This window comes from Phyllobates terribilis, unplaced genomic scaffold (assembly GCF_046119375.1).
Source record: "Phyllobates terribilis strain yellow unplaced genomic scaffold, ASM4611937v1 Scaffold_8__6_contigs__length_399053987, whole genome shotgun sequence".
NCBI classification, from domain to species: domain Eukaryota; kingdom Metazoa; phylum Chordata; class Amphibia; order Anura; family Dendrobatidae; genus Phyllobates; species Phyllobates terribilis.
The window spans coordinates 346,496,725-346,524,470 of NW_027362768.1; the positions used below are offsets into that span (position 1 = coordinate 346,496,725).

The 27,746-nt window shown below is 46.6% G+C and overlaps 19 non-coding genes across 19 annotated transcripts; all 19 read left to right on the forward strand.

Moving 5' to 3' along the window:
• The first annotated feature begins 377 nt into the window (after window positions 1-377).
• Window positions 378-568, forward strand: LOC141159652 (U2 spliceosomal RNA). Its single transcript, XR_012249655.1, has one exon. It is a non-coding gene; the product is annotated as a U2 spliceosomal RNA (small nuclear RNA).
• Window positions 569-1,686: 1,118 nt separating this feature from the next.
• Window positions 1,687-1,877, forward strand: LOC141159467 (U2 spliceosomal RNA). The gene has a single exon (XR_012249473.1). It is a non-coding gene; the product is annotated as a U2 spliceosomal RNA (small nuclear RNA).
• A 1,120-nt stretch (window positions 1,878-2,997) lies between these two features.
• LOC141159955 (U2 spliceosomal RNA) lies at window positions 2,998-3,188 on the forward strand. Its single transcript, XR_012249948.1, has one exon. It is a non-coding gene; the product is annotated as a U2 spliceosomal RNA (small nuclear RNA).
• A 1,117-nt stretch (window positions 3,189-4,305) lies between these two features.
• Window positions 4,306-4,496, forward strand: LOC141158012 (U2 spliceosomal RNA). The gene has a single exon (XR_012248050.1). It is a non-coding gene; the product is annotated as a U2 spliceosomal RNA (small nuclear RNA).
• A 1,122-nt stretch (window positions 4,497-5,618) lies between these two features.
• Window positions 5,619-5,809, forward strand: LOC141158013 (U2 spliceosomal RNA). Its single transcript, XR_012248051.1, has one exon. It is a non-coding gene; the product is annotated as a U2 spliceosomal RNA (small nuclear RNA).
• Window positions 5,810-6,928: 1,119 nt separating this feature from the next.
• LOC141158014 (U2 spliceosomal RNA) lies at window positions 6,929-7,119 on the forward strand. The gene has a single exon (XR_012248052.1). It is a non-coding gene; the product is annotated as a U2 spliceosomal RNA (small nuclear RNA).
• Window positions 7,120-8,238: 1,119 nt separating this feature from the next.
• LOC141158016 (U2 spliceosomal RNA) lies at window positions 8,239-8,429 on the forward strand. The gene has a single exon (XR_012248054.1). It is a non-coding gene; the product is annotated as a U2 spliceosomal RNA (small nuclear RNA).
• A 1,120-nt stretch (window positions 8,430-9,549) lies between these two features.
• LOC141158017 (U2 spliceosomal RNA) lies at window positions 9,550-9,740 on the forward strand. The gene has a single exon (XR_012248055.1). It is a non-coding gene; the product is annotated as a U2 spliceosomal RNA (small nuclear RNA).
• Window positions 9,741-10,860: 1,120 nt separating this feature from the next.
• Window positions 10,861-11,051, forward strand: LOC141158018 (U2 spliceosomal RNA). Its single transcript, XR_012248056.1, has one exon. It is a non-coding gene; the product is annotated as a U2 spliceosomal RNA (small nuclear RNA).
• Window positions 11,052-12,171: 1,120 nt separating this feature from the next.
• LOC141158019 (U2 spliceosomal RNA) lies at window positions 12,172-12,362 on the forward strand. Its single transcript, XR_012248057.1, has one exon. It is a non-coding gene; the product is annotated as a U2 spliceosomal RNA (small nuclear RNA).
• A 1,122-nt stretch (window positions 12,363-13,484) lies between these two features.
• Window positions 13,485-13,675, forward strand: LOC141158020 (U2 spliceosomal RNA). The gene has a single exon (XR_012248058.1). It is a non-coding gene; the product is annotated as a U2 spliceosomal RNA (small nuclear RNA).
• Window positions 13,676-14,793: 1,118 nt separating this feature from the next.
• Window positions 14,794-14,984, forward strand: LOC141158021 (U2 spliceosomal RNA). The gene has a single exon (XR_012248059.1). It is a non-coding gene; the product is annotated as a U2 spliceosomal RNA (small nuclear RNA).
• Window positions 14,985-16,102: 1,118 nt separating this feature from the next.
• LOC141158022 (U2 spliceosomal RNA) lies at window positions 16,103-16,293 on the forward strand. The gene has a single exon (XR_012248060.1). It is a non-coding gene; the product is annotated as a U2 spliceosomal RNA (small nuclear RNA).
• A 1,110-nt stretch (window positions 16,294-17,403) lies between these two features.
• Window positions 17,404-17,594, forward strand: LOC141158023 (U2 spliceosomal RNA). Its single transcript, XR_012248061.1, has one exon. It is a non-coding gene; the product is annotated as a U2 spliceosomal RNA (small nuclear RNA).
• A 1,115-nt stretch (window positions 17,595-18,709) lies between these two features.
• On the forward strand, window positions 18,710-18,900 carry LOC141158024 (U2 spliceosomal RNA). The gene has a single exon (XR_012248062.1). It is a non-coding gene; the product is annotated as a U2 spliceosomal RNA (small nuclear RNA).
• Window positions 18,901-20,020: 1,120 nt separating this feature from the next.
• On the forward strand, window positions 20,021-20,211 carry LOC141159994 (U2 spliceosomal RNA). The gene has a single exon (XR_012249985.1). It is a non-coding gene; the product is annotated as a U2 spliceosomal RNA (small nuclear RNA).
• Window positions 20,212-21,330: 1,119 nt separating this feature from the next.
• On the forward strand, window positions 21,331-21,521 carry LOC141158025 (U2 spliceosomal RNA). The gene has a single exon (XR_012248063.1). It is a non-coding gene; the product is annotated as a U2 spliceosomal RNA (small nuclear RNA).
• A 1,122-nt stretch (window positions 21,522-22,643) lies between these two features.
• On the forward strand, window positions 22,644-22,834 carry LOC141158027 (U2 spliceosomal RNA). The gene has a single exon (XR_012248065.1). It is a non-coding gene; the product is annotated as a U2 spliceosomal RNA (small nuclear RNA).
• Window positions 22,835-23,950: 1,116 nt separating this feature from the next.
• On the forward strand, window positions 23,951-24,141 carry LOC141158028 (U2 spliceosomal RNA). Its single transcript, XR_012248066.1, has one exon. It is a non-coding gene; the product is annotated as a U2 spliceosomal RNA (small nuclear RNA).
• The last annotated feature ends 3,605 nt before the right edge of the window (window positions 24,142-27,746 follow it).

Genomic DNA, 27,746 nt, shown 5'->3' on the forward strand with positions numbered 1-27,746 from the left:
GCAGCCACCTTCAGTCTGCTGCTGGACAGCCAGCAGCAGCAGCAGCAGCAGGAGAGGAAATTAATCAGCAACCCTCCTGCTAAGGGTAGACAGCTGCTCGTTCCACCCCCCCCCCCCGCCTTAATTGGTTCTCCTCCCTTCCAACGGTGTTGAGGCGGGTGGGAACAGCCGGGGGTTGAGGGTACTGTGCTAAAAGAGGTGGAGTTATGCAGATCTAAAACGCGTGGATTGCAGCAGCAGCAAGCCGAAAAGTGCAGGCATGTGAGGGATCTAGAGGTTGACAGCATGTCTTCTTAACGGGAGTCCAGGTGGCCATCTCCACAAATGGACTTTTCAGAATCCTTGGGTGGCACCGTAGTCGGAAACCAATTCTGGTTATCGCTTCTCGGCCTTTTGGCTAAGATCAAGTGTAGTATCTGTTCTTATCAGTTTAATATCTGATACGTCCCCTATCTGGGGACCATATATTAGATGGATTTTTAGAGCAGGGAGATGGAAAAAGAGCTTGCTCTGTCCACTCCACGCATTGACCTGGTATTGCAGTATCTCCAGGACCGGTGCACCCCTTCTTTAATGCAGTTTCTAAAATCAGAAAGAATTGAATTCAATGCTTTTTGTTCATTTGGCTTGTTTGTCGGATTTTGGGATGGACTCTTTGGCTTTGCTTTTCTTCTCCTCATTGGATTTTTCATGTTAAAAGTTGCAGAAGCCAGATGACAAGCTCATTTTGGTTCAACTTCAGCAACTGTGCATTGCATTGCCATGTAATGTAATGCAATGCTATCTATCTAGCTCTCCCTCTATACTTCCTTTTGGATAAACAGACATATTAGGCAAGCATTTTGGAGCTTTCACCTAAATAACTACAGGTGGTGAGATAAGCTGCACAATATAATTGACCTTTCAGTATATTGTTGCACACACACCATCTATTTAGCAAATGCCCTTGTTATCAACAGCAGCCTTTTAAACTCACCTGAGCTAACAGGTATGTGAGCTGGTTACTCTGCTGCGCTTAAAATTTCTTTTTTGGTTTGCTACAATGCCTTTTCTGAAACGTTGTCTCCCTCTGCTGGAACACTGACTTCTTTCATTTAATGCCTGCAGACTATAAAAGAGAAACCAACCCAAAAAGTTTGGTTGATTAGTCTGTGGCATTCTTTTAAACTGTTGCTTATGGCGGTCTCTGTGAGCTTCTCAGTGACATTCAGCCATCCAGGTATCCCGCCTGCAGTAGACGGAATGTGGCAATGGAACGCTGGCTGCGCGTGTCATAATAGGCTCTGAGCCTTTATATACCTGCGCACAGCAGCAGCCACCTTCAGTCTGCTGCTGGACAGCCAGCAGCAGCAGCAGCAGCAGGAGAGGTAATTAATCAGCAACCCTCCTGCTAAGGGTAGACAGCTGCTCGTTCCACCCCCCTCCCGCCTTAATTGGTTCTCCTCCCTTCCAACGGTGTTGAGGCGGGTGGGAACAGCCGGGGGTTGAGGGTACTGTGCTAAAAGAGGTGGAGTTATTCAGATCTAAAACGCGTGGATTGCAGCAGCAGCAAGCCGAAAAGTGCAGGCATGTGAGGGATCTAGAGGTTGACAGCATGTCTTCTTAACGGGAGTCCAGGTGGCCATCTCCACAAATGGACTTTTCAGAATCCTTGGGTGGCACCGTAGTCGGAAACCAATTCTGGTTATTGCTTCTCGGCCTTTTGGCTAAGATCAAGTGTAGTATCTGTTCTTATCAGTTTAATATCTGATACGTCCCCTATCTGGGGACCATATATTAAATGGATTTTTAGAACAGGGAGATGGAAAAAGAGCTTGCTCTGTCCACTCCACGCATTGACCTGGTATTGCAGTATCTCCAGGACCGGTGCACCCCTTCTTTAATGCAGTTTCTAAAATCAGAAAGAATTGAATTCAATGCTTTTTGTTCATTTGGCTTGTTTGTCAGATTTTGGGATGGACTCTTTGGCTTTGCTTTTCTTCTCCTCATTGGATTTTTCATGTTAAAAGTTGCAGAAGCCAGATGACAAGCTCATTTTGGTTCAACTTCAGCAACTGTGCATTGCATTGCCATGTAATGTAATGCAATGCTATGTATCTAGCTCTCCCTCTATACTTCCTTTTGGATAAACAGACATATTAGGCAAGCATTTTGGAGCTTTCACCTAAATAACTACAGGTGGTGAGATAAGCTGCACAATATAATTGACCTTTCAGTATATTGTTGCACACACACCATCTATTTAGCAAATGCCCTTGTTATCAACAGCAGCCTTTTAAACTCACCTGAGCTAACAGGTATGTGAGCTGGTTACTCTGCTGCGCTTAAAATTTCTTTTTTGGTTTGCTACAATGCCTTTTCTGAAACGTTGTCTCCCTCTGCTGGAACACTGACTTCTTTCATTTAATGCCTGCAGACTATAAAAGAGAAACCAACCCAAAAAGTTTGGTTGATTAGTCTGTGGCATTCTTTTAAACTGTTGCTTATGGCGGTCTCTGTGAGCTTCTCAGTGACATTCAGCCATCCAGGTATCCCGCCTGCAGTAGACGGAAAGTGGCAATGGAACGCTGGCTGCGCGTGTCATAATAGGCTCTGAGCCTTTTTATACCTGCGCACAGCAGCAGCCACCTTCAGTCTGCTGCTGGACAGCCAGCAGCAGCAGCAGCAGCAGGAGAGGTAATTAATCAGCAACCCTCCTGCTAAGGGTAGACAGCTGCTCGTTCCACCCCCCCCCCCCGCCTTAATTGGTTCTCCTCCCTTCCAACGGTGTTGAGGCGGGTGGGAACAGCCGGGGGTTGAGGGTACTGTGCTAAAAGAGGTGGAGTTATGCAGATCTAAAACGCGTGGATTGCAGCAGCAGCAAGCCGAAAAGTGCAGGCATGTGAGGGATCTAGAGGTTGACAGCATGTCTTCTTAACGGGAGTCCAGGTGGCCATCTCCACAAATGGACTTTTCAGAATCCTTGGGTGGCACCGTAGTCGGAAACCAATTCTGGTTATCGCTTCTCGGCCTTTTGGCTAAGATCAAGTGTAGTATCTGTTCTTATCAGTTTAATATCTGATACGTCCCCTATCTGGGGACCATATATTAGATGGATTTTTAGAGCAGGGAGATGGAAAAAGAGCTTGCTCTGTCCACTCCACGCATTGACCTGGTATTGAAGTATCTCCAGGACCGGTGCACCCCTTCTTTAATGCAGTTTCTAAAATCAGAAAGAATTGAATTCAATGCTTTTTGTTCATTTGGCTTGTTTGTCGGATTTTGGGATGGACTCTTTGGCTTTGCTTTTCTTCTCCTCATTGGATTTTTCATGTTAAAAGTTGCAGAAGCCAGATGACAAGCTCATTTTGGTTCAACTTCAGCAACTGTGCATTGCATTGCCATGTAATGTAATGCAATGCTATCTATCTAGCTCTCCCTCTATACTTCCTTTTGGATAAACAGACATATTAGGCAAGCATTTTGGAGCTTTCACCTAAATAACTACAGGTGGTGAGATAAGCTGCACAATATAATTGACCTTTCAGTATATTGTTGCACACACACCATCTATTTAGCAAATGCCCTTGTTATCAACAGCAGCCTTTTAAACTCACCTGAGCTAACAGGTATGTGAGCTGGTTACTCTGCTGCGCTTAAAATTTCTTTTTTGGTTTGCTACAATGCCTTTTCTGAAACGTTGTCTCCCTCTGCTGGAACACTGACTTCTTTCATTTAATGCCTGCAGACTATAAAAGAGAAACCAACCCAAAAAGTTTGGTTGATTAGTCTGTGGCATTCTTTTAAACTGTTGCTTATGGCGGTCTCTGTGAGCTTCTCAGTGACATTCAGCCATCCAGGTATCCCGCCTGCAGTAGACGGAATGTGGCAATGGAACGCTGGCTGCGCGTGTCATAATAGGCTCTGAGCCTTTATATACCTGCGCACAGCAGCAGCCACCTTCAGTCTGCTGCTGGACAGCCAGCAGCAGCAGCAGCAGCAGGAGAGGTAATTAATCAGCAACCCTCCTGCTAAGGGTAGACAGCTGCTCGTTCCACCCCCCCCCGCCTTAATTGGTTCTCCTCCCTTCCAACGGTGTTGAGGCGGGTGGGAACAGCCGGGGGTTGAGGGTACTGTGCTAAAAGAGGTGGAGTTATGCAGATCTAAAACGCGTGGATTGCAGCAGCAGCAAGCCGAAAAGTGCAGGCATGTGAGGGATCTAGAGGTTGACAGCATGTCTTCTTAACGGGAGTCCAGGTGGCCATCTCCACAAATGGACTTTTCAGAATCCTTGGGTGGCACCGTAGTCGGAAACCAATTCTGGTTATCGCTTCTCGGCCTTTTGGCTAAGATCAAGTGTAGTATCTGTTCTTATCAGTTTAATATCTGATACGTCCCCTATCTGGGGACCATATATTAAATGGATTTTTAGAACAGGGAGATGGAAAAAGAGCTTGCTCTGTCCACTCCACGCATTGACCTGGTATTGCAGTATCTCCAGGACCGGTGCACCCCTTCTTTAATGCAGTTTCTAAAATCAGAAAGAATTGAATTTAATGCTTTTTGTTCATTTGGCTTGTTTGTCGGATTTTGGGATGGACTCTTTGGCTTTGCTTTTCTTCTCCTCATTGGATTTTTCATGTTAAAAGTTGCAGAAGCCAGATGACAAGCTCATTTTGGTTCAACTTCAGCAACTGTGCATTGCATTGCCATGTAATGTAATGCAATGCTATCTATCTAGCTCTCCCTCTATACTTCCTTTTGGATAAACAGACATATTAGGCAAGCATTTTGGAGCTTTCACCTAAATAACTACAGGTGGTGAGATAAGCTGCACAATATAATTGACCTTTCAGTATATTGTTGCACACACACCATCTATTTAGCAAATGCCCTTGTTATCAACAGCAGCCTTTTAAACTCACCTGAGCTAACAGGTATGTGAGCTGGTTACTCTGCTGCGCTTAAAATTTCTTTTTTGGTTTGCTACAATGCCTTTTCTGAAACGTTGTCTCTCTCTGCTGGAACACTGACTTCTTTCATTTAATGCCTGCAGACTATAAAAGAGAAACCAACCCAAAAAGTTTGGTTGATTAGTCTGTGGCATTCTTTTAAACTGTTGCTTATGGCGGTCTCTGTGAGCTTCTCAGTGACATTCAGCCATCCAGGTATCCCGTCTGCAGTAGACGGAATGTGGCAATGGAACGCTGGCTGCGCGTGTCATAATAGGCTCTGAGCCTTTATATACCTGCGCACAGCAGCAGCCACCTTCAGTCTGCTGCTGGACAGCCAGCAGCAGCAGCAGCAGCAGCAGGAGAGGTAATTAATCAGCAACCCTCCTGCTAAGGGTAGACAACTGCTCGTTCCACCCCCCCCCCCGCCTTAATTGGTTCTCCTCCCTTCCAACGGTGTTGAGGCGGGTGGGAACAGCCGGGGGTTGAGGGTACTGTGCTAAAAGAGGTGGAGTTATGCAGATCTAAAACGCGTGGATTGCAGCAGCAGCAAGCCGAAAAGTGCAGGCATGTGAGGGATCTAGAGGTTGACAGCATGTCTTCTTAACGGGAGTCCAGGTGGCCATCTCCACAAATGGACTTTTCAGAATCCTTGGGTGGCACCGTAGTCGGAAACCAATTCTGGTTATCGCTTCTCGGCCTTTTGGCTAAGATCAAGTGTAGTATCTGTTCTTATCAGTTTAATATCTGATACGTCCCCTATCTGGGGACCATATATTAAATGGATTTTTAGAACAGGGAGATGGAAAAAGAGCTTGCTCTGTCCACTCCACGCATTGACCTGGTATTGCAGTATCTCCAGGACCGGTGCACCCCTTCTTTAATGCAGTTTCTAAAATCAGAAAGAATTGAATTTAATGCTTTTTGTTCATTTGGCTTGTTTGTCGGATTTTGGGATGGACTCTTTGGCTTTGCTTTTCTTCTCCTCATTGGATTTTTCATGTTAAAAGTTGCAGAAGCCAGATGACAAGCTCATTTTGGTTCAACTTCAGCAACTGTGCATTGCATTGCCATGTAATGTAATGCAATGCTATCTATCTAGCTCTCCCTCTATACTTCCTTTTGGATAAACAGACATATTAGGCAAGCATTTTGGAGCTTTCACCTAAATAACTACAGGTGGTGAGATAAGCTGCACAATATAATTGACCTTTCAGTATATTGTTGCACACACACCATCTATTTAGCAAATGCCCTTGTTATCAACAGCAGCCTTTTAAACTCACCTGAGCTAACAGGTATGTGAGCTGGTTACTCTGCTGCGCTTAAAATTTCTTTTTTGGTTTGCTACAATGCCTTTTCTGAAACGTTGTCTCTCTCTGCTGGAACACTGACTTCTTTCATTTAATGCCTGCAGACTATAAAAGAGAAACCAACCCAAAAAGTTTGGTTGATTAGTCTGTGGCATTCTTTTAAACTGTTGCTTATGGCGGTCTCTGTGAGCTTCTCAGTGACATTCAGCCATCCAGGTATCCCGCCTGCAGTAGACGGAATGTGGCAATGGAACGCTGGCTGCGCGTGTCATAATAGGCTCTGAGCCTTTATATACCTGCGCACAGCAGCAGCCACCTTCAGTCTGCTGCTGGACAGCCAGCAGCAGCAGCAGCAGCAGGAGAGGTAATTAATCAGCAACCCTCCTGCTAAGGGTAGACAGCTGCTCGTTCCACCCCCCCCCCCGCCTTAATTGGTTCTCCTCCCTTCCAACGGTGTTGAGGCGGGTGGGAACAGCCGGGGGTTGAGGGTACTGTGCTAAAAGAGGTGGAGTTATGCAGATCTAAAACGCGTGGATTGCAGCAGCAGCAAGCCGAAAAGTGCAGGCATGTGAGGGATCTAGAGGTTGACAGCATGTCTTCTTAACGGGAGTCCAGGTGGCCATCTCCACAAATGGACTTTTCAGAATCCTTGGGTGGCACCGTAGTCGGAAACCAATTCTGGTTATCGCTTCTCGGCCTTTTGGCTAAGATCAAGTGTAGTATCTGTTCTTATCAGTTTAATATCTGATACGTCCCCTATCTGGGGACCATATATTAAATGGATTTTTAGAACAGGGAGATGGAAAAAGAGCTTGCTCTGTCCACTCCACGCATTGACCTGGTATTGCAGTATCTCCAGGACCGGTGCACCCCTTCTTTAATGCAGTTTCTAAAATCAGAAAGAATTGAATTCAATGCTTTTTGTTCATTTGGCTTGTTTGTCGGATTTTGGGATGGACTCTTTGGCTTTGCTTTTCTTCTCCTCATTGGATTTTTCATGTTAAAAGTTGCAGAAGCCAGATGACAAGCTCATTTTGGTTCAACTTCAGCAACTGTGCATTGCATTGCCATGTAATGTAATGCAATGCTATCTATCTAGCTCTCCCTCTATACTTCCTTTTGGATAAACAGACATATTAGGCAAGCATTTTGGAGCTTTCACCTAAATAACTACAGGTGGTGAGATAAGCTGCACAATATAATTGACCTTTCAGTATATTGTTGCACACACACCATCTATTTAGCAAATGCCCTTGTTATCAACAGCAGCCTTTTAAACTCACCTGAGCTAACAGGTATGTGAGCTGGTTACTCTGCTGCGCTTAAAATTTCTTTTTTGGTTTGCTACAATGCCTTTTCTGAAACGTTGTCTCCCTCTGCTGGAACACTGACTTCTTTCATTTAATGCCTGCAGACTATAAAAGAGAAACCAACCCAAAAAGTTTGGTTGATTAGTCTGTGGCATTCTTTTAAACTGTTGCTTATGGCGGTCTCTGTGAGCTTCTCAGTGACATTCAGCCATCCAGGTATCCCGCCTGCAGTAGACGGAATGTGGCAATGGAACGCTGGCTGCGCGTGTCATAATAGGCTCTGAGCCTTTATATACCTGCGCACAGCAGCAGCCACCTTCAGTCTGCTGCTGGACAGCCAGCAGCAGCAGCAGCAGCAGGAGAGGTAATTAATCAGCAACCCTCCTGCTAAGGGTAGACAGCTGCTCGTTCCACCCCCCCCCCCGCCTTAATTGGTTCTCCTCCCTTCCAACGGTGTTGAGGCGGGTGGGAACAGCCGGGGGTTGAGGGTACTGTGCTAAAAGAGGTGGAGTTATGCAGATCTAAAACGCGTGGATTGCAGCAGCAGCAAGCCGAAAAGTGCAGGCATGTGAGGGATCTAGAGGTTGACAGCATGTCTTCTTAACGGGAGTCCAGGTGGCCATCTCCACAAATGGACTTTTCAGAATCCTTGGGTGGCACCGTAGTCGGAAACCAATTCTGGTTATCGCTTCTCGGCCTTTTGGCTAAGATCAAGTGTAGTATCTGTTCTTATCAGTTTAATATCTGATACGTCCCCTATCTGGGGACCATATATTAAATGGATTTTTAGAACAGGGAGATGGAAAAAGAGCTTGCTCTGTCCACTCCACGCATTGACCTGGTATTGCAGTATCTCCAGGACCGGTGCACCCCTTCTTTAATGCAGTTTCTAAAATCAGAAAGAATTGAATTCAATGCTTTTTGTTCATTTGGCTTGTTTGTCGGATTTTGGGATGGACTCTTTGGCTTTGCTTTTCTTCTCCTCATTGGATTTTTCATGTTAAAAGTTGCAGAAGCCAGATGACAAGCTCATTTTGGTTCAACTTCAGCAACTGTGCATTGCATTGCCATGTAATGTAATGCAATGCTATCTATCTAGCTCTCCCTCTATACTTCCTTTTGGATAAACAGACATATTAGGCAAGCATTTTGGAGCTTTCACCTAAATAACTACAGGTGGTGAGATAAGCTGCACAATATAATTGACCTTTCAGTATATTGTTGCACACACACCATCTATTTAGCAAATGCCCTTGTTATCAACAGCAGCCTTTTAAACTCACCTGAGCTAACAGGTATGTGAGCTGGTTACTCTGCTGCGCTTAAAATTTCTTTTTTGGTTTGCTACAATGCCTTTTCTGAAACGTTGTCTCCCTCTGCTGGAACACTGACTTCTTTCATTTAATGCCTGCAGACTATAAAAGAGAAACCAACCCAAAAAGTTTGGTTGATTAGTCTGTGGCATTCTTTTAAACTGTTGCTTATGGCGGTCTCTGTGAGCTTCTCAGTGACATTCAGCCATCCAGGTATCCCGCCTGCAGTAGACGGAATGTGGCAATGGAACGCTGGCTGCGCGTGTCATAATAGGCTCTGAGCCTTTATATACCTGCGCACAGCAGCAGCCACCTTCAGTCTGCTGCTGGACAGCCAGCAGCAGCAGCAGCAGCAGGAGAGGTAATTAATCAGCAACCCTCCTGCTAAGGGTAGACAGCTGCTCGTTCCACCCCTCCCCCCCGCCTTAATTGGTTCTCCTCCCTTCCAACGGTGTTGAGGCGGGTGGGAACAGCCGGGGGTTGAGGGTACTGTGCTAAAAGAGGTGGAGTTATGCAGATCTAAAACGCGTGGATTGCAGCAGCAGCAAGCCGAAAAGTGCAGGCATGTGAGGGATCTAGAGGTTGACAGCATGTCTTCTTAACGGGAGTCCAGGTGGCCATCTCCACAAATGGACTTTTCAGAATCCTTGGGTGGCACCGTAGTCGGAAACCAATTCTGGTTATCGCTTCTCGGCCTTTTGGCTAAGATCAAGTGTAGTATCTGTTCTTATCAGTTTAATATCTGATACGTCCCCTATCTGGGGACCATATATTAAATGGATTTTTAGAACAGGGAGATGGAAAAAGAGCTTGCTCTGTCCACTCCACGCATTGACCTGGTATTGCAGTATCTCCAGGACCGGTGCACCCCTTCTTTAATGCAGTTTCTAAAATCAGAAAGAATTGAATTCAATGCTTTTTGTTCATTTGGCTTGTTTGTCGCATTTTGGGATGGACTCTTTGGCTTTGCTTTTCTTCTCCTCATTGGATTTTTCATGTTAAAAGTTGCAGAAGCCAGATGACAAGCTCATTTTGGTTCAACTTCAGCAACTGTGCATTGCATTGCCATGTAATGTAATGCAATGCTATCTATCTAGCTCTCCCTCTATACTTCCTTTTGGATAAACAGACATATTAGGCAAGCATTTTGGAGCTTTCACCTAAATAACTACAGGTGGTGAGATAAGCTGCACAATATAATTGACCTTTCAGTATATTGTTGCACACACACCATCTATTTAGCAAATGCCCTTGTTATCAACAGCAGCCTTTTAAACTCACCTGAGCTAACAGGTATGTGAGCTGGTTACTCTGCTGCACTTAAAATTTCTTTTTTGGTTTGCTACAATGCCTTTTCTGAAACGTTGTCTCCCTCTGCTGGAACACTGACTTCTTTCATTTAATGCCTGCAGACTATAAAAGAGAAACCAACCCAAAAAGTTTGGTTGATTAGTCTGTGGCATTCTTTTAAACTGTTGCTTATGGCGGTCTCTGTGAGCTTCTCAGTGACATTCAGCCATCCAGGTATCCCGCCTGCAGTAGACGGAATGTGGCAATAGAACGCTGGCTGCGCGTGTCATAATAGGCTCTGAGCCTTTATATACCTGCGCACAGCAGCAGCCACCTTCAGTCTGCTGCTGGACAGCCAGCAGCAGCAGCAGCAGCAGGAGAGGTAATTAATCAGCAACCCTCCTGCTAAGGGTAGACAGCTGCTCGTTCCACCCCCCCCCCCTGCCTTAATTGGTTCTCCTCCCTTCCAACGGTGTTGAGGCGGGTGGGAACAGCCGGGGGTTGAGGGTACTGTGCTAAAAGAGGTGGAGTTATGCAGATCTAAAACGCGTGGATTGCAGCAGCAGCAAGCCGAAAAGTGCAGGCATGTGAGGGATCTAGAGGTTGACAGCATGTCTTCTTAACGGGAGTCCAGGTGGCCATCTCCACAAATGGACTTTTCAGAATCCTTGGGTGGCACCGTAGTCAGAAACCAATTCTGGTTATCGCTTCTCGGCCTTTTGGCTAAGATCAAGTGTAGTATCTGTTCTTATCAGTTTAATATCTGATACGTCCCCTATCTGGGGACCATATATTAAATGGATTTTTAGAACAGGGAGATGGAAAAAGAGCTTGCTCTGTCCACTCCACGCATTGACCTGGTATTGCAGTATCTCCAGGACCGGTGCACCCCTTCTTTAATGCAGTTTCTAAAATCAGAAAGAATTGAATTCAATGCTTTTTGTTCATTTGGCTTGTTTGTCGGATTTTGGGATGGACTCTTTGGCTTTGCTTTTCTTCTCCTCATTGGATTTTTCTTGTTAAAAGTTGCAGAAGCCAGATGACAAGCTCATTTTGGTTCAACTTCAGCAACTGTGCATTGCATTGCCATGTAATGTAATGCAATGCTATCTATCTAGCTCTCCCTCTATACTTCCTTTTGGATAAACAGACATATTAGGCAAGCATTTTGGAGCTTTCACCTAAATAACTACAGGTGGTGAGATAAGCTGCACAATATAATTGACCTTTCAGTATATTGTTGCACACACACCATCTATTTAGCAAATGCCCTTGTTATCAACAGCAGCCTTTTAAACTCACCTGAGCTAACAGGTATGTGAGCTGGTTACTCTGCTGCGCTTAAAATTTCTTTTTTGGTTTGCTACAATGCCTTTTCTGAAACGTTGTCTCCCTCTGCTGGAACACTGACTTCTTTCATTTAATGCCTGCAGACTATAAAAGAGAAACCAACCCAAAAAGTTTGGTTGATTAGTCTGTGGCATTCTTTTAAACTGTTGCTTATGGCGGTCTCTGTGAGCTTCTCAGTGACATTCAGCCATCCAGGTATCCCGCCTGCAGTAGACGGAATGTGGCAATGGAACGCTGGCTGCGCGTGTCATAATAGGCTCTGAGCCTTTATATACCTGCGCACAGCAGCAGCCACCTTCAGTCTGCTGCTGGACAGCCAGCAGCAGCAGCAGCAGCAGGAGAGGTAATTAATCAGCAACCCTCCTGCTAAGGGTAGACAGCTGCTCGTTCCACCCCCCCCCCCCGCCTTAATTGGTTCTCCTCCCTTCCAACGGTGTTGAGGCGGGTGGGAACAGCCGGGGGTTGAGGGTACTGTGCTAAAAGAGGTGGAGTTATGCAGATCTAAAACGCGTGGATTGCAGCAGCAGCAAGCCGAAAAGTGCAGGCATGTGAGGGATCTAGAGGTTGACAGCATGTCTTCTTAACGGGAGTCCAGGTGGCCATCTCCACAAATGGACTTTTCAGAATCCTTGGGTGGCACCGTAGTCGGAAACCAATTCTGGTTATCGCTTCTCGGCCTTTTGGCTAAGATCAAGTGTAGTATCTGTTCTTATCAGTTTAATATCTGATACGTCCCCTATCTGGGGACCATATATTAAATGGATTTTTAGAACAGGGAGATGGAAAAAGAGCTTGCTCTGTCCACTCCACGCATTGACCTGGTATTGCAGTATCTCCAGGACCGGTGCACCCCTTCTTTAATGCAGTTTCTAAAATCAGAAAGAATTGAATTCAATGCTTTTTGTTCATTTGGCTTGTTTGTCGGATTTTGGGATGGACTCTTTGGCTTTGCTTTTCTTCTCCTCATTGGATTTTTCATGTTAAAAGTTGCAGAAGCCAGATGACAAGCTCATTTTGGTTCAACTTCAGCAACTGTGCATTGCATTGCCATGTAATGTAATGCAATGCTATCTATCTAGCTCTCCCTCTATACTTCCTTTTGGATAAACAGACATATTAGGCAAGCATTTTGGAGCTTTCACCTAAATAACTACAGGTGGTGAGATAAGCTGCACAATATAATTGACCTTTCAGTATATTGTTGCACACACACCATCTATTTAGCAAATGCCCTTGTTATCAACAGCAGCCTTTTAAACTCACCTGAGCTAACAGGTATGTGAGCTGGTTACTCTGCTGCGCTTAAAATTTCTTTTTTCGTTTGCTACAATGCCTTTTCTGAAACGTTGTCTCCCTCTGCTGGAACACTGACTTCTTTCATTTAATGCCTGCAGACTATAAAAGAGAAACCAACCCAAAAAGTTTGGTTGATTAGTCTGTGGCATTCTTTTAAACTGTTGCTTATGGCGGTCTCTGTGAGCTTCTCAGTGACATTCAGCCATCCAGGTATCCCGCCTGCAGTAGACGGAATGTGGCAATGGAACGCTGGCTGCGTGTGTCATAATAGGCTCTGAGCCTTTATATACCTGCGCACAGCAGCAGCCACCTTCAGTCTGCTGCTGGACAGCCAGCAGCAGCAGCAGCAGCAGCAGGAGAGGTAATTAATCAGCAACCCTCCTGCTAAGGGTAGACAGCTGCTCGTTCCACACCCCCCCCCGCCTTAATTGGTTCTCCTCCCTTCCAACGGTGTTGAGGCGGGTGGGAACAGCCGGGGGTTGAGGGTACTGTGCTAAAAGAGGTGGAGTTATGCAGATCTAAAACGCGTGGATTGCAGCAGCAGCAAGCCGAAAAGTGCAGGCATGTGAGGGATCTAGAGGTTGACAGCATGTCTTCTTAACGGGAGTCCAGGTGGCCATCTCCACAAATGGACTTTTCAGAATCCTTGGGTGGCACCGTAGTCGGAAACCAATTCTGGTTATCGCTTCTCGGCCTTTTGGCTAAGATCAAGTGTAGTATCTGTTCTTATCAGTTTAATATCTGATACGTCCCCTATCTGGGGACCATATATTAAATGGATTTTTAGAACAGGGAGATGGAAAAAGAGCTTGCTCTGTCCACTCCACGCATTGACCTGGTATTGCAGTATCTCCAGGACCGGTGCACCCCTTCTTTAATGCAGTTTCTAAAATCAGAAAGAATTGAATTCAATGCTTTTTGTTCATTTGGCTTGTTTGTCGGATTTTGGGATGGACTCTTTGGCTTTGCTTTTCTTCTCCTCATTGGATTTTTCATGTTAAAAGTTGCAGAAGCCAGATGACAAGCTCATTTTGGTTCAACTTCAGCAACTGTGCATTGCATTGCCATGTAATGTAATGCAATGCTATCTATCTAGCTCTCCCTCTATACTTCCTTTTGGATAAACAGACATATTAGGCAAGCATTTTGGAGCTTTCACCTAAATAACTACAGGTGGTGAGATAAGCTGCACAATATAATTGACCTTTCAGTATATTGTTGCACACACACCATCTATTTAGCAAATGCCCTTGTTATCAACAGCAGCCTTTTAAACTCACCTGAGCTAACAGGTATGTGAGCTGGTTACTCTGCTGCGCTTAAAATTTCTTTTTTGGTTTGCTACAATGCCTTTTCTGAAACGTTGTCTCCCTCTGCTGGAACACTGACTTCTTTCATTTAATGCCTGCAGACTATAAAAGAGAAACCAACCCAAAAAGTTTGGTTGATTAGTCTGTGGCATTCTTTTAAACTGTTGCTTATGGCGGTCTCTGTGAGCTTCTCAGTGACATTCAGCCATCCAGGTATCCCGCCTGCAGTAGACGGAATGTGGCAATGGAACGCTGGCTGCGCGTGTCATAATAGGCTCTGAGCCTTTATATACCTGCGCACAGCAGCAGCCACCTTCAGTCTGCTGCTGGACAGCCAGCAGCAGCAGCAGCAGCAGGAGAGGTAATTAATCAGCAACCCTCCTGCTAAGGGTAGACAGCTGCTCGTTCCACCCCCCCCCCGCCTTAATTGGTTCTCCTCCCTTCCAACGGTGTTGAGGCGGGTGGGAACAGCCGGGGGTTGAGGGTACTGTGCTAAAAGAGGTGGAGTTATGCAGATCTAAAACGCGTGGATTGCAGCAGCAGCAAGCCGAAAAGTGCAGGCATGTGAGGGATCTAGAGGTTGACAGCATGTCTTCTTAACGGGAGTCCAGGTGGCCATCTCCACAAATGGACTTTTCAGAATCCTTGGGTGGCACCGTAGTCGGAAACCAATTCTGGTTATCGCTTCTCGGCCTTTTGGCTAAGATCAAGTGTAGTATCTGTTCTTATCAGTTTAATATCTGATACGTCCCCTATCTGGGGACCATATATTAAATGGATTTTTAGAACAGGGAGATGGAAAAAGAGCTTGCTCTGTCCACTCCACGCATTGACCTGGTATTGCAGTATCTCCAGGACCGGTGCACCCCTTCTTTAATGCAGTTTCTAAAATCAGAAAGAATTGAATTCAATGCTTTTTGTTCATTTGGCTTGTTTGTCGGATTTTGGGATGGACTCTTTGGCTTTGCTTTTCTTCTCCTCATTGGATTTTTCATGTTAAAAGTTGCAGAAGCCAGATGACAAGCTCATTTTGGTTCAACTTCAGCAACTGTGCATTGCATTGCCATGTAATGTAATGCAATGCTATCTATCTAGCTCTCCCTCTATACTTCCTTTTGGATAAACAGACATATTAGGCAAGCATTTTGGAGCTTTCACCTAAATAACTACAGGTGGTGAGATAAGCTGCACAATATAATTGACCTTTCAGTATATTGTTGCACACACACCATCTATTTAGCAAATGCCCTTGTTATCAACAGCAGCCTTTTAAACTCACCTGAGCTAACAGGTATGTGAGCTGGTTACTCTGCTGCGCTTAAAATTTCTTTTTTGGTTTGCTACAATGCCTTTTCTGAAACGTTGTCTCCCTCTGCTGGAACACTGACTTCTTTCATTTAATGCCTGCAGACTATAAAAGAGAAACCAACCCAAAAAGTTTGGTTGATTAGTCTGTGGCATTCTTTTAAACTGTTGCTTATGGCGGTCTCTGTGAGCTTCTCAGTGACATTCAGCCATCCAGGTATCCCGCCTGCAGTAGACGGAATGTGGCAATGGAACGCTGGCTGCGCGTGTCATAATAGGCTCTGAGCCTTTATATACCTGCGCACAGCAGCAGCCACCTTCAGTCTGCTGCTGGACAGCCAGCAGCAGCAGCAGCAGCAGGAGAGGTAATTAATCAGCAACCCTCCTGCTAAGGGTAGACAGCTGCTCGTTCCACCCCCCCACCGCCTTAATTGGTTCTCCTCCCTTCCAACGGTGTTGAGGCGGGTGGGAACAGCCGGGGGTTGAGGGTACTGTGCTAAAAGAGGTGGAGTTATGCAGATCTAAAACGCGTGGATTGCAGCAGCAGCAAGCCGAAAAGTGCAGGCATGTGAGGGATCTAGAGGTTGACAGCATGTCTTCTTAACGGGAGTCCAGGTGGCCATCTCCACAAATGGACTTTTCAGAATCCTTGGGTGGCACCGTAGTCGGAAACCAATTCTGGTTATCGCTTCTCGGCCTTTTGGCTAAGATCAAGTGTAGTATCTGTTCTTATCAGTTTAATATCTGATACGTCCCCTATCTGGGGACCATATATTAAATGGATTTTTAGAACAGGGAGATGGAAAAAGAGCTTGCTCTGTCCACTCCACGCATTGACCTGGTATTGCAGTATCTCCAGGACCGGTGCACCCCTTCTTTAATGCAGTTTCTAAAATCAGAAAGAATTGAATTCAATGCTTTTTGTTCATTTGGCTTGTTTGTCGGATTTTGGGATGGACTCTTTGGCTTTGCTTTTCTTCTCCTCATTGGATTTTTCATGTTAAAAGTTGCAGAAGCCAGATGACAAGCTCATTTTGGTTCAACTTCAGCAACTGTGCATTGCATTGCCATTTAATGTAATGCAATGCTATCTATCTAGCTCTCCCTCTATACTTCCTTTTGGATAAACAGACATATTAGGCAAGCATTTTGGAGCTTTCACCTAAATAACTACAGGTGGTGAGATAAGCTGCACAATATAATTGACCTTTCAGTATATTGTTGCACACACACCATCTATTTAGCAAATGCCCTTGTTATCAACAGCAGCCTTTTAAACTCACCTGAGCTAACAGGTATGTGAGCTGGTTACTCTGCTGCGCTTAAAATTTCTTTTTTGGTTTGCTACAATGCCTTTTCTGAAACGTTGTCTCCCTCTGCTGGAACACTGACTTCTTTCATTTAATGCCTGCAGACTATAAAAGAGAAACCAACCCAAAAAGTTTGGTTGATTAGTCTGTGGCATTCTTTTAAACTGTTGCTTATGGCGGTCTCTGTGAGCTTCTCAGTGACATTCAGCCATCCAGGTATCCCGCCTGCAGTAGACGGAATGTGGCAATGGAACGCTGGCTGCGCGTGTCATAATAGGCTCTGAGCCTTTATATACCTGCGCACAGCAGCAGCCACCTTCAGTCTGCTGCTGGACAGCCAGCAGCAGCAGCAGGAGAGGTAATTAATCAGCAACCCTCCTGCTAAGGGTAGACAGCTGCTCGTTCCACCCCCCCCCCGCCTTAATTGGTTCCTCCCTTCCAACGGTGTTGAGGCGGGTGGGAACAGCCGGGGGTTGAGGGTACTGTGCTAAAAGAGGTGGAGTTATGCAGATCTAAAACGCGTGGATTGCAGCAGCAGCAAGCCGAAAAGTGCAGGCATGTGAGGGATCTAGAGGTTGACAGCATGTCTTCTTAACGGGAGTCCAGGTGGCCATCTCCACAAATGGACTTTTCAGAATCCTTGGGTGGCACCGTAGTCGGAAACCAATTCTGGTTATCGCTTCTCGGCCTTTTGGCTAAGATCAAGTGTAGTATCTGTTCTTATCAGTTTAATATCTGATACGTCCCCTATCTGGGGACCATATATTAAATGGATTTTTAGAACAGGGAGATGGAAAAAGAGCTTGCTCTGTCCACTCCACGCATTGACCTGGTATTGCAGTATCTCCAGGACCGGTGCACCCCTTCTTTAATGCAGTTTCTAAAATCAGAAAGAATTGAATTCAATGCTTTTTGTTCATTTGGCTTGTTTGTCGCATTTTGGGATGGACTCTTTGGCTTTGCTTTTCTTCTCCTCATTGGATTTTTCATGTTAAAAGTTGCAGAAGCCAGATGACAAGCTCATTTTGGTTCAACTTCAGCAACTGTGCATTGCATTGCCATGTAATGTAATGCAATGCTATCTATCTAGCTCTCCCTCTATACTTCCTTTTGGATAAACAGACATATTAGGCAAGCATTTTGGAGCTTTCACCTAAATAACTACAGGTGGTGAGATAAGCTGCACAATATAATTGACCTTTCAGTATATTGTTGCACACACACCATCTATTTAGCAAATGCCCTTGTTATCAACAGCAGCCTTTTAAACTCACCTGAGCTAACAGGTATGTGAGCTGGTTACTCTGCTGCGCTTAAAATTTCTTTTTTGGTTTGCTACAATGCCTTTTCTGAAACGTTGTCTCCCTCTGCTGGAACACTGACTTCTTTCATTTAATGCCTGCAGACTATAAAAGAGAAACCAACCCAAAAAGTTTGGTTGATTAGTCTGTGGCATTCTTTTAAACTGTTGCTTATGGCGGTCTCTGTGAGCTTCTCAGTGACATTCAGCCATCCAGGTATCCCGCCTGCAGTAGACGGAATGTGGCAATGGAACGCTGGCTGCGCGTGTCATAATAGGCTCTGAGCCTTTATATACCTGCGCACAGCAGCAGCCACCTTCAGTCTGCTGCTGGACAGCCAGCAGCAGCAGCAGCAGGAGAGGTAATTAATCAGCAACCCTCCTGCTAAGGGTAGACAGCTGCTCGTTCCACCCCCCCCCCGCCTTAATTGGTTCTCCTCCCTTCCAACGGTGTTGAGGCGGGTGGGAACAGCCGGGGGTTGAGGGTACTGTGCTAAAAGAGGTGGAGTTATGCAGATCTAAAACGCGTGGATTGCAGCAGCAGCAAGCCGAAAAGTGCAGGCATGTGAGGGATCTAGAGGTTGACAGCATGTCTTCTTAACGGGAGTCCAGGTGGCCATCTCCACAAATGGACTTTTCAGAATCCTTGGGTGGCACCGTAGTCGGAAACCAATTCTGGTTATCGCTTCTCGGCCTTTTGGCTAAGATCAAGTGTAGTATCTGTTCTTATCAGTTTAATATCTGATACGTCCCCTATCTGGGGACCATATATTAAATGGATTTTTAGAACAGGGAGATGGAAAAAGAGCTTGCTCTGTCCACTCCACGCATTGACCTGGTATTGCAGTATCTCCAGGACCGGTGCACCCCTTCTTTAATGCAGTTTCTAAAATCAGAAAGAATTGAATTCAATGCTTTTTGTTCATTTGGCTTGTTTGTCGGATTTTGGGATGGACTCTTTGGCTTTGCTTTTCTTCTCCTCATTGGATTTTTCATGTTAAAAGTTGCAGAAGCCAGATGACAAGCTCATTTTGGTTCAACTTCAGCAACTGTGCATTGCATTGCCATGTAATGTAATGCAATGCTATCTATCTAGCTCTCCCTCTATACTTCCTTTTGGATAAACAGACATATTAGGCAAGCATTTTGGAGCTTTCACCTAAATAACTACAGGTGGTGAGATAAGCTGCACAATATAATTGACCTTTCAGTATATTGTTGCACACACACCATCTATTTAGCAAATGCCCTTGTTATCAACAGCAGCCTTTTAAACTCACCTGAGCTAACAGGTATGTGAGCTGGTTACTCTGCTGCGCTTAAAATTTCTTTTTTGGTTTGCTACAATGCCTTTTCTGAAACGTTGTCTCCCTCTGCTAGAACACTGACTTCTTTCATTTAATGCCTGCAGACTATAAAAGAGAAACCAACCCAAAAAGTTTGGTTGATTAGTCTGTGGCATTCTTTTAAACTGTTGCTTATGGCGGTCTCTGTGAGCTTCTCAGTGACATTCAGCCATCCAGGTATCCCGCCTGCAGTAGACGGAATGTGGCAATGGAACGCTGGCTGCGCGTGTCATAATAGGCTCTGAGCCTTTATATACCTGCGCACAGCAGCAGCCACCTTCAGTCTGCTGCTGGACAGCCAGCAGCAGCAGCAGCAGCAGGAGAGGTAATTAATCAGCAACCCTCCTGCTAAGGGTAGACAGCTGCTCGTTCCACCCCCCCCCCCCGCCTTAATTGGTTCTCCTCCCTTCCAACGGTGTTGAGGCGGGTGGGAACAGCCGGGGGTTGAGGGTACTGTGCTAAAAGAGGTGGAGTTATGCAGATCTAAAACGCGTGGATTGCAGCAGCAGCAAGCCGAAAAGTGCAGGCATGTGAGGGATCTAGAGGTTGACAGCATGTCTTCTTAACGGGAGTCCAGGTGGCCATCTCCACAAATGGACTTTTCAGAATCCTTGGGTGGCACCGTAGTCGGAAACCAATTCTGGTTATCGCTTCTCGGCCTTTTGGCTAAGATCAAGTGTAGTATCTGTTCTTATCAGTTTAATATCTGATACGTCTCCTATCTGGGGACCATATATTAAATGGATTTTTAGAACAGGGAGATGGAAAAAGAGCTTGCTCTGTCCAATCCACGCATTGACCTGGTATTGCAGTATCTCCAGGACCGGTGCACCCCTTCTTTAATGCAGTTTCTAAAATCAGAAAGAATTGAATTCAATGCTTTTTGTTCATTTGGCTTGTTTGTCGGATTTTGGGATGGACTCTTTGGCTTTGCTTTTCTTCTCCTCATTGGATTTTTCATGTTAAAAGTTGCAGAAGCCAGATGACATGCTCATTTTGGTTCAACTTCAGCAACTGTGCATTGCATTGCCATGTAATGTAATGCAATGCTATCTATCTAGCTCTCCCTCTATACTTCCTTTTGGATAAACAGACATATTAGGCAAGCATTTTGGAGCTTTCACCTAAATAACTACAGGTGGTGAGATAAGCTGCACAATATAATTGACCTTTCAGTATATTGTTGCACACACACCATCTATTTAGCAAATGCCCTTGTTATCAACAGCAGCCTTTTAAACTCACCTGAGCTAACAGGTATGTGAGCTGGTTACTCTGCTGCGCTTAAAATTTCTTTTTTGGTTTGCTACAATGCCTTTTCTGAAACGTTGTCTCCCTCTGCTGGAACACTGACTTCTTTCATTTAATGCCTGCAGACTATAAAAGAGAAACCAACCCAAAAAGTTTGGTTGATTAGTCTGTGGCATTCTTTTAAACTGTTGCTTATGGCGGTCTCTGTGAGCTTCTCAGTGACATTCAGCCATCCAGGTATTCCGCCTGCAGTAGACGGAATGTGGCAATGGAACGCTGGCTGCGCGTGTCATAATAGGCTCTGAGCCTTTATATACCTGCGCACAGCAGCAGCCACCTTCAGTCTGCTGCTGGACAGCCAGCAGCAGCAGCAGCAGCAGGAGAGGTAATTAATCAGCAACCCTCCTGCTAAGGGTAGACAGCTGCTCGTTCCACCCCCCCCCCCGCCTTAATTGGTTCTCCTCCCTTCCAACGGTGTTGAGGCGGGTGGGAACAGCCGGGGGTTGAGGGTACTGTGCTAAAAGAGGTGGAGTTATGCAGATCTAAAACGCGTGGATTGCAGCAGCAGCAAGCCGAAAAGTGCAGGCATGTGAGGGATCTAGAGGTTGACAGCATGTCTTCTTAACGGGAGTCCAGGTGGCCATCTCCACAAATGGACTTTTCAGAATCCTTGGGTGGCACCGTAGTCGGAAACCAATTCTGGTTATCGCTTCTCGGCCTTTTGGCTAAGATCAAGTGTAGTATCTGTTCTTATCAGTTTAATATCTGATACGTCCCCTATCTGGGGACCATATATTAAATGGATTTTTAGAACAGGGAGATGGAAAAAGAGCTTGCTCTGTCCACTCCACGCATTGACCTGGTATTGCAGTATCTCCAGGACCGGTGCACCCCTTCTTTAATGCAGTTTCTAAAATCAGAAAGAATTGAATTCAATGCTTTTTGTTCATTTGGCTTGTTTGTCGCATTTTGGGATGGACTCTTTGGCTTTGCTTTTCTTCTCCTCATTGGATTTTTCATGTTAAAAGTTGCAGAAGCCAGATGACAAGCTCATTTTGGTTCAACTTCAGCAACTGTGCATTGCATTGCCATGTAATGTAATGCAATGCTATCTATCTAGCTCTCCCTCTATACTTCCTTTTGGATAAACAGACATATTAGGCAAGCATTTTGGAGCTTTCACCTAAATAACTACAGGTGGTGAGATAAGCTGCACAATATAATTGACCTTTCAGTATATTGTTGCACACACACCATCTATTTAGCAAATGCCCTTGTTATCAACAGCAGCCTTTTAAACTCACCTGAGCTAACAGGTATGTGAGCTGGTTACTCTGCTGCGCTTAAAATTTCTTTTTTGGTTTGCTACAATGCCTTTTCTGAAACGTTGTCTCCCTCTGCTGGAACACTGACTTCTTTCATTTAATGCCTGCAGACTATAAAAGAGAAACCAACCCAAAAAGTTTGGTTGATTAGTCTGTGGCATTCTTTTAAACTGTTGCTTATGGCGGTCTCTGTGAGCTTCTCAGTGACATTCAGCCATCCAGGTATCCCGCCTGCAGTAGACGGAATGTGGCAATGGAACGCTGGCTGCGCGTGTCATAATAGGCTCTGAGCCTTTATATACCTGCGCACAGCAGCAGCCACCTTCAGTCTGCTGCTGGACAGCCAGCAGCAGCAGCAGCAGCAGGAGAGGTAATTAATCAGCAACCCTCCTGCTAAGGGTAGACAGCTGCTCGTTCCACCCCCCCCCCCCCCGCCTTAATTGGTTCTCCTCCCTTCCAACGGTGTTGAGGCGGGTGGGAACAGCCGGGGGTTGAGGGTACTGTGCTAAAAGAGGTGGAGTTATGCAGATCTAAAACGCGTGGATTGCAGCAGCAGCAAGCCGAAAAGTGCAGGCATGTGAGGGATCTAGAGGTTGACAGCATGTCTTCTTAACGGGAGTCCAGGTGGCCATCTCCACAAATGGACTTTTCAGAATCCTTGGGTGGCACCGTAGTCGGAAACCAATTCTGGTTATCGCTTCTCGGCCTTTTGGCTAAGATCAAGTGTAGTATCTGTTCTTATCAGTTTAATATCTGATACGTCCCCTATCTGGGGACCATATATTAAATGGATTTTTAGAACAGGGAGATGGAAAAAGAGCTTGCTCTGTCCACTCCACGCATTGACCTGGTATTGCAGTATCTCCAGGACCGGTGCACCCCTTCTTTAATGCAGTTTCTAAAATCAGAAAGAATTGAATTCAATGCTTTTTGTTCATTTGGCTTGTTTGTCGGATTTTGGGATGGACTCTTTGGCTTTGCTATTCTTCTCCTCTTTGGATTTTTCATGTTAAAAGTTGCAGAAGCCAGATGACAAGCTCATTTTGGTTCAACTTCAGCAACTGTGCATTGCATTGCCATGTAATGTAATGCAATGCTATCTATCTAGCTCTCCCTCTATACTTCCTTTTGGATAAACAGACATATTAGGCAAGCATTTTGGAGCTTTCACCTAAATAACTACAGGTGGTGAGATAAGCTGCACAATATAATTGACCTTTCAGTATATTGTTGCACACACACCATCTATTTAGCAAATGCCCTTGTTATCAACAGCAGCCTTTTAAACTCACCTGAGCTAACAGGTATGTGAGCTGGTTACTCTGCTGCGCTTAAAATTTCTTTTTTGGTTTGCTACAATGCCTTTTCTGAAACGTTGTCTCCCTCTGCTGGAACACTGACTTCTTTCATTTAATGCCTGCAGACTATAAAAGAGAAACCAACCCAAAAAGTTTGGTTGATTAGTCTGTGGCATTCTTTTAAACTGTTGCTTATGGCGGTCTCTGTGAGCTTCTCAGTGACATTCAGCCATCCAGGTATCCCGCCTGCAGTAGACGGAATGTGGCAATGGAACGCTGGCTGCGCGTGTCATAATAGGCTCTGAGCCTTTATATACCTGCGCACAGCAGCAGCCACCTTCAGTCTGCTGCTGGACAGCCAGCAGCAGCAGCAGCAGGAGAGGTAATTAATCAGCAACCCTCCTGCTAAGGGTAGACAGCTGCTCGTTCCACCCCCCCCCCCGCCTTAATTGGTTCTCCTCCCTTCCAACGGTGTTGAGGCGGGTGGGAACAGCCGGGGGTTGAGGGTACTGTGCTAAAAGAGGTGGAGTTATGCAGATCTAAAACGCGTGGATTGCAGCAGCAGCAAGCCGAAAAGTGCAGGCATGTGAGGGATCTAGAGGTTGACAGCATGTCTTCTTAACGGGAGTCCAGGTGGCCATCTCCACAAATGGACTTTTCAGAATCCTTGGGTGGCACCGTAGTCGGAAACCAATTCTGGTTATCGCTTCTCGGCCTTTTGGCTAAGATCAAGTGTAGTATCTGTTCTTATCAGTTTAATATCTGATACGTCCCCTATCTGGGGACCATATATTAAATGGATTTTTAGAACAGGGAGATGGAAAAAGAGCTTGCTCTGTCCACTCCACGCATTGACCTGGTATTGCAGTATCTCCAGGACCGGTGCACCCCTTCTTTAATGCAGTTTCTAAAATCAGAAAGAATTGAATTCAATGCTTTTTGTTCATTTGGCTTGTTTGTCGGATTTTGGGATGGACTCTTTGGCTTTGCTTTTCTTCTCCTCATTGGATTTTTCATGTTAAAAGTTGCAGAAGCCAGATGACAAGCTCATTTTGGTTCAACTTCAGCAACTGTGCATTGCATTGCCATGTAATGTAATGCAATGCTATCTATCTAGCTCTCCCTCTATACTTCTGACGCGCCCCTGGGCCTGTGTCGCGCTGCGTTGCGCACGCGGGAGCTTACCCGGAGCCGGATCTGTTTAGGGTTGTAGTCTCGTGGCGGTGACCCGGTCCGTGCCCAGGGAGTCAAACTGGACGGCAGTCTGTTAGCGGTAAATGGTTGATGACTACGCCACCCGTTGAATGCAGCTATGGAGCTGCCGCTGCAGGGCAGACTGCTGAGGCCGGTGGAAGGATGGTGCAGCGTGGATGGTATAACCCCCAACGGGAGGGGTATGGCCTCAGGGCAGCCGACGTGGATGATGGGGGTAGCAGGAACCACTCAGAGACGGTGCGGTGTAGTTCAGGGTCTTTACTGGTGACAAAGATAGACCCTCCCGGAGTACTTGCTAGTGATCGGGGCCTGGTCAGTCCTTGAGCAGATGGGATCTCCCCTGGCCAGGCGGAGTTGTAGGCCTTCCCAACTAACTGTACTCTTCTGGCTACCTTGCTAGAGGCGAGAATAAGTAGCCCACGTCCCTGAGTGTACCGTGTGGTGCTCACCCGTATGGCCGGTGACTCGGGGCCTTCTAATGGCTTCCGCTCCACGATGGCGGTGCTGGTCCCACGCGTGTGACCGTGCCTTCGGGCTTCTGGGCCAGAGGACCTGAAGTCCTCTGCCGGACGGTTTCTGCTGCTGGGTAGGAGTTAGTCCCCACAGCCTCGGACTCCGGGTCCGGTAAGAAATCTTCTCAGTCAGGGCGAGCTCTGCAGCTGCCAGCCCCTGACTCGTTGTAACACTGCTCCCCACAGAGCTCCTGATGTTTCCTTGCTATGCTGCTTCTCTTCTCTACTCTTGTTCTGTCTTCTTTCTCACTAACCCTGCCTCAGCCCCGGGTTTATATAGGGGAAGTCCTTCCCCTCCCAAGACTGGGCAGGAGGTGTGGCATGCACAGGATCCCTGACCAAAGGACCTCCCACCTGCTCTCAGACGTAATATCTCTATCACTGTGGCAACCAGACCCCTGGGGTGTCACATTCCCCCCTAGTGAAATTTAGTACTCCGGGACTAAACACACTTTTGTAAACATAACAGGGTATAACAATAACAATAAAATACAATAAGGAAACACAATAAGATGGTCACGGCGTGTCCGCAACCGGGTGCAGTCTTTGAAGAAAAACAAAGGTGTCCATTTCACCAAAACAGGGAGACGTAACCAGGTAGGGGTCTGTCCTACCCCGAGTCCTTAACAGTCTCTAGTCCATCCTGGGTTACGCTCCAACTATGTACAAGGATTCCCGGTAAATCCACCAAGGATTCCTAAAAATAACTGGAAACACAAAATTATACACAAGCAACAATACATAGATAAACATAAATAAAACAATTTATACACTTCAAATCCTCCAGCGTGCGGGTAACTGGCCTCTAGTGGCCCTAGTGGACCTACGGAGCTGACTGTCTGGCCCTGAACTACAGGGTGTAGGAGCTGTCAAGGGTAAACTGGGCAGCTGTCTACCGGCTCTTTGTCTCACTAGGGGTACGGCAGGCTCACTATAAGCAGAGGGTTGATCCTCCTGTTCTGCTTGTGTGGAGTCTTCTGCCTCCTGGACCGGCTGTTCTTCCAGCTCAACCTGTTGCTCCGTAGGTGCTTGGGATGCTGGTTGGAGGAAGGTGAGTACGGGTACCACAACTGCACCATCGACTTGAGTCCAAGACCGAGGGAAGTCCCCGAGCACAGTACTAACCATATCTTCCCTTTCCTCTACGGGTCGATGGTCTTCTTGTTCCTCTTCAGAGTTTCTCAGTTGTTCGGGACACTTCTTCAGGTGGTCCCGGGATACAATGGCTGTGGTTTCCCCTCCGTCTTTACTGATGGTACAAACCTTCGGGTTCTCGTGGCTTGAGGGCAGTACGGTGTACGGGTCCTTCTCCCACTGGTCGTCCAACTTGTGGAGCCGTCTCTTCCTCTTCAAGACCTGCTCTCCGGGTACCAGGGGAACAGCGGGAGCATACTGGTTGTAAGTTTTCTCTTGTCTTTCCCTAGCCTGACAGAGACTTCGCTCCACGCTCTCCTGTACCCTCCGGTACTGCTGCTGCCTCTCTGTGTCCCAGTCTGTTTCTGGTGAAGTGTCCTCGGGTGTCAGGACTCCCATTTCCAGGTCAACAGGTAACTTACCAGGTCTTGCCCTCATTAGGTAAGCCGGGGTACAGTTGGTGGAACCTACCGGGATGTGGTTGTATAGGTCCACCAGATCGGGCAACTTCTCAGGCCACAGACTGCGTTCTTCCAGGGGCAACGTTTTTAGAAGATCCATTACCACCTGGTTCATTTTCTCACAAAGTCCATTAGTTTGCGGATGGTAGGGTGTCGTCCTTATCTTCCGGCAGCCATACAGATTGCAAAATTCCTGAAAGACCTCCGCTTCAAAGGCAGGTCCCTGGTCCGTCAGCACTTGGTCCGGGTACCCGTGTGGACGGCAGAAGTGCTGCTGGAAGGCTCTAGCTGCTGTTTGAGCCGTTAAGTCCTTGACGGGGACGACAACCAAGAACCGGGAGTAATGATCCACGATGGTTAACGCGTAGACGTAGCCACTTCTGCTTGGGGTCAGTTTTACATGATCCAAGGCTACCAGTTCCAACGGTTGCCGGGTGACGATGGACTGCAGGGGAGTCTTCTGGCTGGCTCGGTCCTTCCTTCTCAGGTTGCACGGGCCACAGTCTCTGCACCACTTCTCGATGGTTCCCCTCATGCCTACCCAGTGGAACCGCTCGCGCAGCAGGAACTCCAGCTTTTTCCACCCGAAGTGTCCAGCTCCGTCGTGGTATGCCTCCATCACCATGGCTGCGTCTCTTCGTGGCACCACTACTTGCCAGAGTAATTCATGCGTCCGGGAGTTAACCATTCTGCGGCACAACTTCCCTTTGTAAAGGAACAGTCGACTCTTCTCTGCCCATAGTTGTTTGGCTTCCTCCGGAGCGTCTGGTTCAAGGCGAGCCTCCGGCCGAGTCAGCATCTCCTTCACCAGTCGGACGGCAGGGTCGCTGTCTTGCGTTTCCGCCCAGTTGTAGTGGGGTAAGGGGTTCAACGTAGCAGCCTGCTTACTCCTTACCCGGTGGGAATACTGGATAGTCCCATGACGGTGGAACGCAGGGAGTTCAACTTCTTCCAGTCCCTCCGGATCTTCTCCTCCGTCCGGCAGGTTGGGCATCCTGGACAGGGCGTCCGCGTTGGTATTGGAGCGTCCTGCCCGGTATTTGATTGTGAACTCGTAGTTGGACAGACGGGCCATCCACCTCTGCTCCAGGGCACCGAGTCTTGCCGTGTCCAGGTGTGTCAACGGGTTGTTATCCGTGTACACGGTGAACCGGGAAGAAGCGAGGTAATGCTTAA